The sequence below is a fragment of the Pelodiscus sinensis genome, chromosome 2 (genome assembly GCF_049634645.1).
Source record: "Pelodiscus sinensis isolate JC-2024 chromosome 2, ASM4963464v1, whole genome shotgun sequence".
Taxonomy (NCBI): Eukaryota; Metazoa; Chordata; order Testudines; family Trionychidae; genus Pelodiscus; species Pelodiscus sinensis.
This window is the reverse complement of record NC_134712.1, coordinates 39,879,412-39,890,184: the sequence shown is the minus strand read 5'-3', so window position 1 is coordinate 39,890,184 and position 10,773 is coordinate 39,879,412.

Genomic DNA, 10,773 nt, shown 5'->3' with positions numbered 1-10,773 from the left:
TTTGGCAGGGATATATATTCATACAAAGATGGGATTGTTACATTACTATGAAGAGGACCAGTGCTAACAAGGTCAATTCAATCAAGATGGATGTTGCCCATTCTCAATAGTTGATGAGAAGGTGAGATTACCAAAAGAGGGAAAGTTATTTTGTAATGAGCTAACTATTCCTTGTCTCTATTCAGAGCCAGACTGAGTGTCACATTTGCATATGAATTCCATCTCTGCAGTTTCACTCTGAAGTCTGTTTTTGAAGTTTTTTTACTGAAGTATGGCAACTTTCAAGTCTCTTACTGAGCATCCAGGGAGATTGAAGTGCTGCCCTGCTAGTTTTTTAATGATACCATTCTTGATGTGTGATTTGTGTCCATTTATTCTTTCGCATAGACAGTCTGGGTTGGCCAATATACATGGCAGAGGGGCACTGCTGGCACATGACGGTAAAAATCACATTAGTAGATGTACAGTGTTATGTCGTGGGGAGTTTCACAGTATACAAAGAAATCAGTGGAAATGCATAGATCTGGAGTAGCTGCAAATGTCCATTTTATTGCATAGCACATAACTAACTAGAATAAGCCCACACTAGCTGGACTGACCCCAGTGACCTACTCAGTTACTACAACAACAAGATCTATATCTACAACCCAATATACAACATACAGGTAAATGAGCCCCTGATGATGTAACTGATGTTGTTAGGTCCTATGATGGTGTCATTTGAGTAGATATGTAAAAATCCATTGCCAGCTCTGTTCACATGTGCATATATACACCTGAGAATCTCAAATTTCCACTTCATGTACCTGGCAAAGTGGGTTCTAGCCAAGCAAGCTTATGCCCAAATACATTTGTTAGTATTTAAGATGCCACAGGACTCCTCGTTGTTTCTGGCACATCTGAAAGTTTTCCATGGGATAAGGTCTCTTACCTCTTTTGAAGTTTGTGTTCTGTTTAACTAAAGAGAAAGAGAAACCAGTTTACACAGTGAGAGCAGAGCAGAGCAGTCTTAAATCTGATGGCCTCACTCAAAGAGCACCTTTTCCCTTGCCCAATTTCAATTACCTAGCAGCATCAGCATCACTATGTTTCAGTATCATTTGAGGTCCTTTAATACCCAGATACTATGTTACTCTAATAAAAATGCATGATATTTGATAGAAGCCTATGGCTAAATGTGAACCTTCTTAAAAAACATGACTCACTCATCAACTCACTTCTAAATCAGCAGCAACTTTGAGTTTGAAGTATCTCTTGAATATAACAGACTTTTCCTACTCTTGATATGTTATTCCCTCTTTTGATATGCTAGTACAGTGTTTCTCAAACTGTGCTCTGCGGAGCCCCAGGGCTCCGTGAGACATCTCCAGGGGCTCTGCGAGGTTGACAAACTGGAAACATCGATAGGTACAACATACACAATCAGTGGACCGCTGGGGCTCCCCATACATTTTTACACGTGTAAAGGGCTCCAGAGCCCAAAAAGTTTGAGAACCGGTGTGCTAGTACATATATATGGCCACCTATGTGATTTGCACTCCATGCATCGGATGAAGTGGTTTTTTCCCCATGAAAGCTTGTGGCCAAATAAATTTGTTAGTCTTTAAGCTACCACATGACTCCTTGTTGTTTTTTGCAGATACAGTCTAACACAGCTACCTTTCTGAGACTGGTCAGCATGCAAGGCACTGAATTTAGCCATATGACGAGGAAATCCATCAACTTCATGAAGAAGCTTGCACAGAGAGACAGACATCATCTTCCTCTCCAAGTACAAACAGATGGACATCATAACATCATACCCAAATCTATTACAATCAACATATTATATGAACTATGGTGAGAGACTGTACCACACATTTCCAAAGAAATTGAGGAACTACCTAATCAACATCCTGTACAGCAAGCAGGAGATGATCAAGAATGTGCTCTCAAAACTGGAGACTCATGAAAAAACAACCTTCTGCACAGCTGAACTTTACAAAAACAAGACAAGCCATTTACAACATACACTTTACTTTTCTATAGAAGAAAAAGGACATTAAACTATCTAAACTCCTACATGCCACAGAGGACTACAACAGTGATACCCTTAACTCATCCAATAACATGATTAGTCTATCCCCCTACACACTTAGGACAGACTCGTCTCCCAGGCTATCTCAGGGACTCCCTTTTAGCCTCACCACCTCCTTGCACATGATATAGTTCCACAGTGATCTGGAAGCCTATATTCCCCATCTCCAACTCAAGGAATATCTCCAATACGCCACTGAATATTCCATTGACCTACAGAATCCCTCCTACCAACACTAAAAGAAGAAGAATTCTGCATGGACTCTTCCCAATGGTCAAAAAGATAGTCTGGACTTCTACATAGAGTGCTTCCACAGACATGCACAGGCTGAAATTGTGAACAAACAACGTCACATGCCCCATCACCTCAGCCACATGGAACGCAATGCTATCCACAGTCTCAGAAATAACTCCAACATTACAATCAAAGAGGCTGAAGAAGGGGATGCTGCAGTCATCATGAATAGGTCAGATTACGAATGGGAGGCTGTCAGGCAACCCTCCAACATTATATTCTATCCTTTGATCCCATTGAAGAGTTCCAAAAGAAATGACACCATTTGCTCAAGAAACTCCCTGCAATAGCATGGCACCAAATCTACACAGACACATCCCTCGAGCCCTGACTCTATCCCTACCTAAGATCCATAAACCTGGAAATCCTGAATGCCCCATCATCTCAGGCATTGGCACTCTCACTGCAGGATTATCCAGGTATAACCTGACTCTCTCTCCTCAGACCCTACATTACCAGCACTCCTAGCTATCTTCAAGACACCATTGACTTCTTGAGGAAACTATAGTTCATCAGTGATCTTCCTGAAAACACCATCCTAGTCACCCTGGATGTAGAAGCTCTCTACAACAATATTCCACATGAGAATGGACTACAAGCTGTGAGAAACTATACCCCAGATGATGGCATGGCACACCTGATGGCTGAGTTCTGTGACTTTGTTCTCATCTGCAACCATTTCAGATTTGGAGACAATTTATACCTTCAAATCAGCAGCACTGCTGGCCCCACAGTATCTGTATGGTCCCACGGTATGCCAATATTTCTATGGCTTACTGTAAATTAGCACATATAACCCGCGCACGAATATTACTCGCACCTGTGTATAACCTGCGGTTTTCCCTGATTGAGTAAAAAAAGTCTTGTATACCCTGCGCATGTGTATAGCCTGCGGGAGATGAACCACGGGTAATGTTAATGCAAAGCACCTGTAATCAAGTGTTAATGAGCTGCAGCTGATAACGCAGAGCACTAAGTAGGCTACAACCCTTATCTCTGGTATATAACCCCTTTGAGCCACACCACTTTTCGATTAATTTATTCCTTCAGTAATTTTAACTTGCATTCTAAACTTTTTAAACCTTTTAAACATGCCTAAGCACAAATCCTACCCAGCCAATTTTAAATTGTGTGTAGTGGCATTTGCAAAGGACAATGGAAACAGAGCTGCAGGGAGAAAATACTCTGTGAACGAAAAGTCTGTTCGGGAGTGGAGAAAGGAAGACGCAGAGCTTGAAAACTAATGAATTTTAATGTATTTTAATGAATTTTAATATAACTGCCTCTATTATTAAATTAAAATATGCTGCTTTTCTCAAGTAAGAGTCAGTATTGTCTTCCTTTCAGTAAAAAAAAACAAAAAAACCCTGTATTACACATGGACGAGTATAGCCCACAGGGGGGCATGTAAAACTTTGCATAACCCGCGGGTTATATTCGCTAAAGTACGGTACCTGGAACAATGCTTCCCCTGCTCATCCCCTAGAATCCCTTTTCTACTTCCACTACATTGATGACATCTTCACACATGGACCCTCAAGAAGGAGGCCCTGGAAAAATTCCACCAGGATTTCAACAATTTCCACCCCACCATCAGCTTCAGCCTGGACTAGTCCACATAAGAGATCAACAACTTCTAGGACACTACAAGTTGAGACTCTAGTCTGGCATGCTTGGGACCTGACTGGTGCCAAACTAGAGAATTTGCCAAACCACAAGAGGTCAATATTGTCTAGCAGCATTACCAACATTTCCACTGCTTACTGGGCTTTTAGGGGTATATTAGAGCTAAATTGCACAGAACACTGAGGCTACGTCTACACTGGCCCCTTTTCCGAAAGGGGCATGCTAATTTCACAGATCGTAATAGGGAAATCCGCGGGGGATTTAAATATCCCCCGCGGCATTTAAATAAAAATGTCCGCCCCTTTTTTCCGGCTTTTAGAAAAGCCGGAAAAGAGCGTCTACACTGGCCCCGATCCTCCGGAAAAGGGCCTTTTTCCGGAGGATCGAGGCCAGTGAAGACGCTCTTTTCCGGCTTTTCTAAAAGCCGGAAAAAAGCGGCGGACATTTTTATTTAAATGCCGCGGGGGATATTTAAATCCCCCGCGGATTTCCCTATTACGACCTGTGAAATTAGCATGCCCCTTTCGGAAAAGGGGCCAGTGTAGACGAGCCCTGAGTGTCAGGATTGGTGGCTGTAAAACTTTATGGGACTGCAGGAAGCTCGGCCACACCCATGGTAAGTGGACATTCAGCTAACTAAAATCATGTCGGACCATGGATGTTGCCAGACTAGAAAGGTTCAACCTGTACAGTGCAAATAAATCATGGTCACAAACACCACCCTATACTGGAAACCTATTGGCCACTATTCTTACCTACATGCCTCTAGCTTCCATTCAGAACACATCACATGATTCATTTGTCTACAGCCGAGCCTTCAAATAAAATGACATCTGTTCCAATCCCTCAGACAGAGACAAACATCTACAAGATTTTAATTAAGCATTCTTAAAATTAAAAATACCCACTCGAGAAAGTGAAGAAGCAGATTGACTGACAGAGCTAACTATGTAAAAGAGTAGTCAAATAGTTCCCTTACTAATTGTGTACTAGATACAATTTGCATCAAGTACACGATTAGTCATTTAGTTGATACTTAACATCCTTAGAGCCAGATGAGTACCCAGGAGTGACCTACTCCAGGACAGGCCCAATAAGGAAAACAACAGAACACCACTGGCTATATCATCTCCCAGCTAAAACCCTTCCAGCACATCATTGACAAACTATAGCCTATCCTGGCAAATGGTCCCTCAGTCTCACAGATCATACGAGACAAGCCAGTCCTTGCCTACAGACAGTCCCCATCCTGAAGCAAATACTCAACAACAGACTCTCCACACCACAGAAACAGTAACCCCGGAACCTATCCCTGAAACAAACCCTTTTGCCAACTCTGTCCACATATCTATACAAGTGACAACTTTACATGACCCACCACATCATCTACACACACATGTACTGATGTGATATATACCATCATGGGCCAGCAATTCCCCTCTGCCATGTATATTGGCTAAGCCGGTCAGTCTCTGCACCAAAGGATAAATGGACACAAACCAGACATCAGGAAAGGTTACATACAAAAACCAGTAAGAAACACTTCAACCTCCCTGGAAAGTCAGTAACAGATTTAAAAGTAGCCATCCTTTTCCAAGAAACTTCAAAACCAGACTAAAAGAGAAACAGCAGAGCTGCAATTCATTTGCAAATCTGACAATCAAATTAGGACTAAATAAGGACTTAGAATGGTTCTCTTACTACAAAGGCAGTTTCCCCTCTCATGGTATTCACACCTCCTCATCAACTGCTGGAAGTGAGCCACATCCACCCTAACTGAATTGGCCGTGTTAAAAACTAGTCCTTTACCTACGTGATAAGTTACTCCCTTTTGATATGCTAGTACATATTTTATACATCTTCCCACCTCTGATTTCCACTCCCATGCATCTGATGAAGTGGTTTTTACCCACAGAAGTTTATATCTAAATAAATCCATTAATCTTTAAGGTGCCACAGAACTCCTTGTTTTTGCAGACTTTTCCAAGTCACTCAGTTGGAATGGTGGGCATTTAAAGTGCAGAAGTTCCCAAAATGTTTCCATAAAACATTTTCATGTATTTTAAAAAGAGTTTCTAGGTCTAAATTCCACAGAGTTTGGGGTGGTGATCTAAACCTTGAGTGGTTATAGTTTCTTCAAACAGAACTCCCATAAATGTAAAGATATTCAACTTTTTACATGGTTTAAGAGGATCTGAATTTTTAGTATTCTACCAACTATTTTTCTTGTCTTCCTACTGCTCTCTTCCACCTTCTGTGTCTTAAGCCTTGTCTAAACACAAAAAGTTTAGCATTTTAACATCAGATTTAGTTAACCAATGCAAACTCTTGTACAGATGTTCTGAAATTACAATAAAGCAGCTATAAACCAATTTACCTTAATTCAATATAAAGCAACAATAAGCCTATTAGAGCATGTTGCACAGGGTTTGTACTGGTTTACATAATCACAATTTAAAATCATTTTGGTTATGATAGTGCAAGCTGCGTGTGTAGACAAAGCTGCTGGCACCCCCTTCCAATGGATTGTTGTCTCTACTCTTTTCACCTCTCTAAACACTTCTGGTTCCTCTTCCTTCCACTCTCTGCCCACCATAGTGGATCACATAAAGTTACCTATAATTTTCTGCTACCCTAAAGGCATGAGAAGAAGTTCAAATATATGCAGTTTTTATTCCTTTGCTATTTCAAAGACTAATAAAAAGCAGTATAACATTCCAAAGGCTAAGATGTTATGTAGTTTCATTGGCAAACAGACTATTTCAATATATTGTAAGCTCTTTGGGGCAGAGGCTATCTTTTCAGTGTGCACAATGTCTAGTACAATGGTGCCTAGATTTCTATCCACTGACACAAAACCAAAACTAACAGTAGTATGTGATAGATACTCAAGGCCAATCTCTTTTATAATTCTACAAAACTGGCCACAGGATCTAAGTTTTCATTTTTGACAAGTTACGTTTCCTGTCATTCTAATTAAAAAGAAAGCTTTCAAAGTAAATAAAAGGAAAAAATTCAGGGTTTACTATTAATGTCTGTAAGCAGCCTAGAAGCAATGCAGGTGAGATATGAATTCCCTCTATTCATTTTAATGGAGTTAATATTGAAAAGTAGAGATGAGAAAATAAAATGCCATTGTTAACTATTTAATTACTGATTATTTAAAAATAAACATTGTCATGCCTACTACTAGTAGGCACAGACAGCTACCAGCCTAATCTAGGCAAGGATTTTGTAACATTAGTGTTAACACGCTAACTACTGCATTTTAACACTCTAATGTAGGCAAAGCACACTCCCTTTAACACAGTAGCTTTAATTCAGCTAGACTCCACCAAGGCAATGTGGCTTTGTAAGTCAAACCAAAGAGCCACAGTTCATTGATTCTTAATAGTGTCACTTTTCTTCTTTATCTAGATAGATACATTTGGATCCCTTGACCTTTGCTCAGGATAAAACACTTTTAGCTTAGAGGAAAAACCAGTTTCTTTTGCTTCAGGTCTCAATTACAGTGAAAGAAGTTGGCTCTATTAGATAGTCTCACCCATGTCTCTGTGTGGCTGAAAGTCTGGTCTTTTGCCTTTAATACTAATAAAGTTAATGGCACCACAAACCCATTCTTGTTATTCTCAGTTTCTCCTCCAAATGACTCCTCAGCCTACTTGGAAGGCACCCATTTCTATACACCTCCTGGAAGGGTTCCTCTGCATCCCTAGAATAGGAGCCCCATCTGTTAATAATAGAGTATTGACACTCTTCTCACCTAACACTGCATGTGTTCTCACACTCACTCAGAAAGGAGAGAACTAATTTTCTAGTATATATTCACCTCTGAGCTATGGCTAAGCATGAGGAATTTCAGTTCAAGATGTAGTTTTGACAGGAAGTTCTATGCTGCTGAAAATAAGTACATAGAATAAAATACTGAATGCTTTTCATGATCAAAATACTTTGCAAATATCTAATTCCTTCATCATCACTGTGCAGCAGGCAGGGTACTACTTTCATTTCACAGGGACTTGCTCAATCGCTGGGTTGTCTTGCCATTGCTAACACCCTGGGTTCTTTCCGCTGGGAATTATACCAAGATGGGTCTGGTTCCTGAGAGACAAGGCTGATTCAGAAATGCTATCAAACCTGCAGCTGAAGGGGACCCTTGTTTCATGGGGTTTCTTTTTCTACAAGGGCAGGCTGACATTATTTTAATGTTCATTACTTATGTTTCCTTGTGGCAAATGCTATATTTAGTGCTGACTGTAAGCTCCAAAATGATAATCATTTAAAGGAATCTAAACTTTTCTGTATTCCCCTCTCATAGTCTTGACCATGGCTGGGACCCACTGCAGGTTTCCACTCACTACATTTAACATAAGGAGACTCCATCCACTATTCCCTCTACAGACGCATGCTGCAGTGCTGGACAGATTCCCTTTTCTACCACCATTAGGGTTTGAACCTCTCACCACACGGCTAGCATGGGATAAGAGTGAAGAATGAATGGATTGGAGGGTGTTGTACAGTAGATCTTGGAGGGCAATTAAATTACTGGGCAGAAACCCATGCATTTGCTTGAACTGGCACGGATCAGAGGAAGGCATTAAAGCTGAATCACAAATACTCGCTCTCCCTGTTTCTGAATCGATGTGATGTATAAATTGCAAATGCCATGATTTTAAGGCAGGTTGCATACATTGAGCTGTGTACACCCATTCCAAGGCCTGGACTACACAAGCAAAGTACATTGTATAGCTACGCCTCTCCAGTGAGAAAAATCCACCTGCCTGAAAAACACAGCCATACCAACCCAACCCCTCATTGAGACAGTTCCAGGTCAATGAAAAAATTGTGAACACTTTCTGCTGGCATAGATCCCCCATGATTTATGAAAATGGGCTTATGAATATGCATAACAAAGATGCTTTAGGCAAAATACCTCATGTAGCATGTCCATTTTAAGAACATAAGAATGAGCATACTGGGTAAGACTAAAGGTGCTTCTAGCCCAGTGTCCTATCTGCTGACAGTGGCCAATGCCAGAAGCCCCAGAGGGAATAAACAGGACAGGGAATCATCAAGTGATCCCACCTCTATCACTCATTCTCAGCCTTAATGTTATAATCTGCAGAATGTGCATATCCTGGTTTTGTGCATGTATCATTCTTGTATATGAAGTTAGAAATATGAAGTGTGAATTTGTTTATAATTCTAAGGAGGACCATTATTGATGCTCAGAAACTTAATGACTCAGTACTTAAACCAAAAACCTATGAATGGCTGTGTTTGTCCTGTAATCCCAAACTGTGGTTGGTTCTAGAAAGATATGTGACCATGCCACCTGGTACTGGGGTCCATCTTGAACCTGGTATTTTTCCATGGGGATGAGGTGTGCTGAACAAAGTGTTCCCTCCTTGGGGGAAAATCCTTTGTCTTCAGCTGGCCTTTGAAACTGCTTGTTCCATGCTAAGAGAATACAAAGAACTTTGAAGAAGCTGTAGGCCCAGGACAGAGTAAAGACCAACTCTGATTTTAAGCTGTTTACCTGAGATAAGAACAGCTATTTAGGGTGGCATGTAATAAGTGTCTTAGTGGATTAGAACTAGCTAAGTTGTCCCCTGATGCACTACTCATGCATTGAAACCCGCCTTCCTGTCTTTTGGGGGCCCCCACCCCCGTTTCCTGTGGGGACAGAAGTTCTGGTCTCCCAAAGCAAGACATAGAGTTGAGTGAGGTAACAGCCCCCCCAACAGAGCAACATAGACAGTGAACAAGTCCACCTCTGAGAAGGCTCAGTTATAAGGGCTCAGTACCCCAGAAACCTACACCCAAATGGAACCAAAATCTCAAACAAGTCTACCTTACCCAGTGTAAATTTTTACATAGATAAAGCTCATAAGGAGGTCCAACCACTTTATCAATGAAAGAGAGATATGCACAGTGATTGCTCCCCCTCTCCTCCCATAACATTTATTTACACTGGGATTGAGAATAAACAAATGTTTTTATTAAGTATAAAAAGTAGGATTTAAGTGATTGCAAGTAAAAACAAAACTTTCAATATGTGAAGGAACATTTAAATGTTAAATATTATTTATATTGTGCCATTTCAGTGCACAAGTCCTTACAAAGAGGCTATTGTCGCAAGGAAATTACAACTTAAATAAAATAAAATACAATATCAGATTGTGAGGCTGTCAAAGGAAAGAAGACGGGGGAAGGGAAGCTAAAATTTTACAAATTTGAAGTCTTAACATTTCTTTACAATCAGCACCAGAGTGCTGCAAACAATATATAGTACAAGCAACAATTTTGCCAAATGGAGAAAAATGTGTTCTTAAGGATCATTTTCTGATCTTTATTACTATTTGTGCTTGGCAAGAGGAGCAGTTTTTAAATAGTCAATGATAAATTGTAAGTGTCCATAGTAAAAGTAGATGGAAGAACTCACGTGCTATTGAGATGTACTGCTAAAGTTCCATATAATCCCTGAGTAATATGTTTGATATAATTCAGTAGCCTCAAAAGAACAATAGATACTCAACTGATATTAGATGAGAAAGGCTAAAGCTAGTATTGCAACAAAGGATTGTAAATGTAGGTCCTTTCCACAATGAGCATATCTACAGTACTGTAACTGATTTTGTGTTTTACAGCAATGGAAGTAGGACATGCTAGACACTACCCTGTTTTATTTTTTTTAATGTTGAGCAGTCAGCTTAATAACTTTAAATTGCCATTGGTACAGAGCCTCCAGTTGAAGCAATGATGGAAGTTGTATA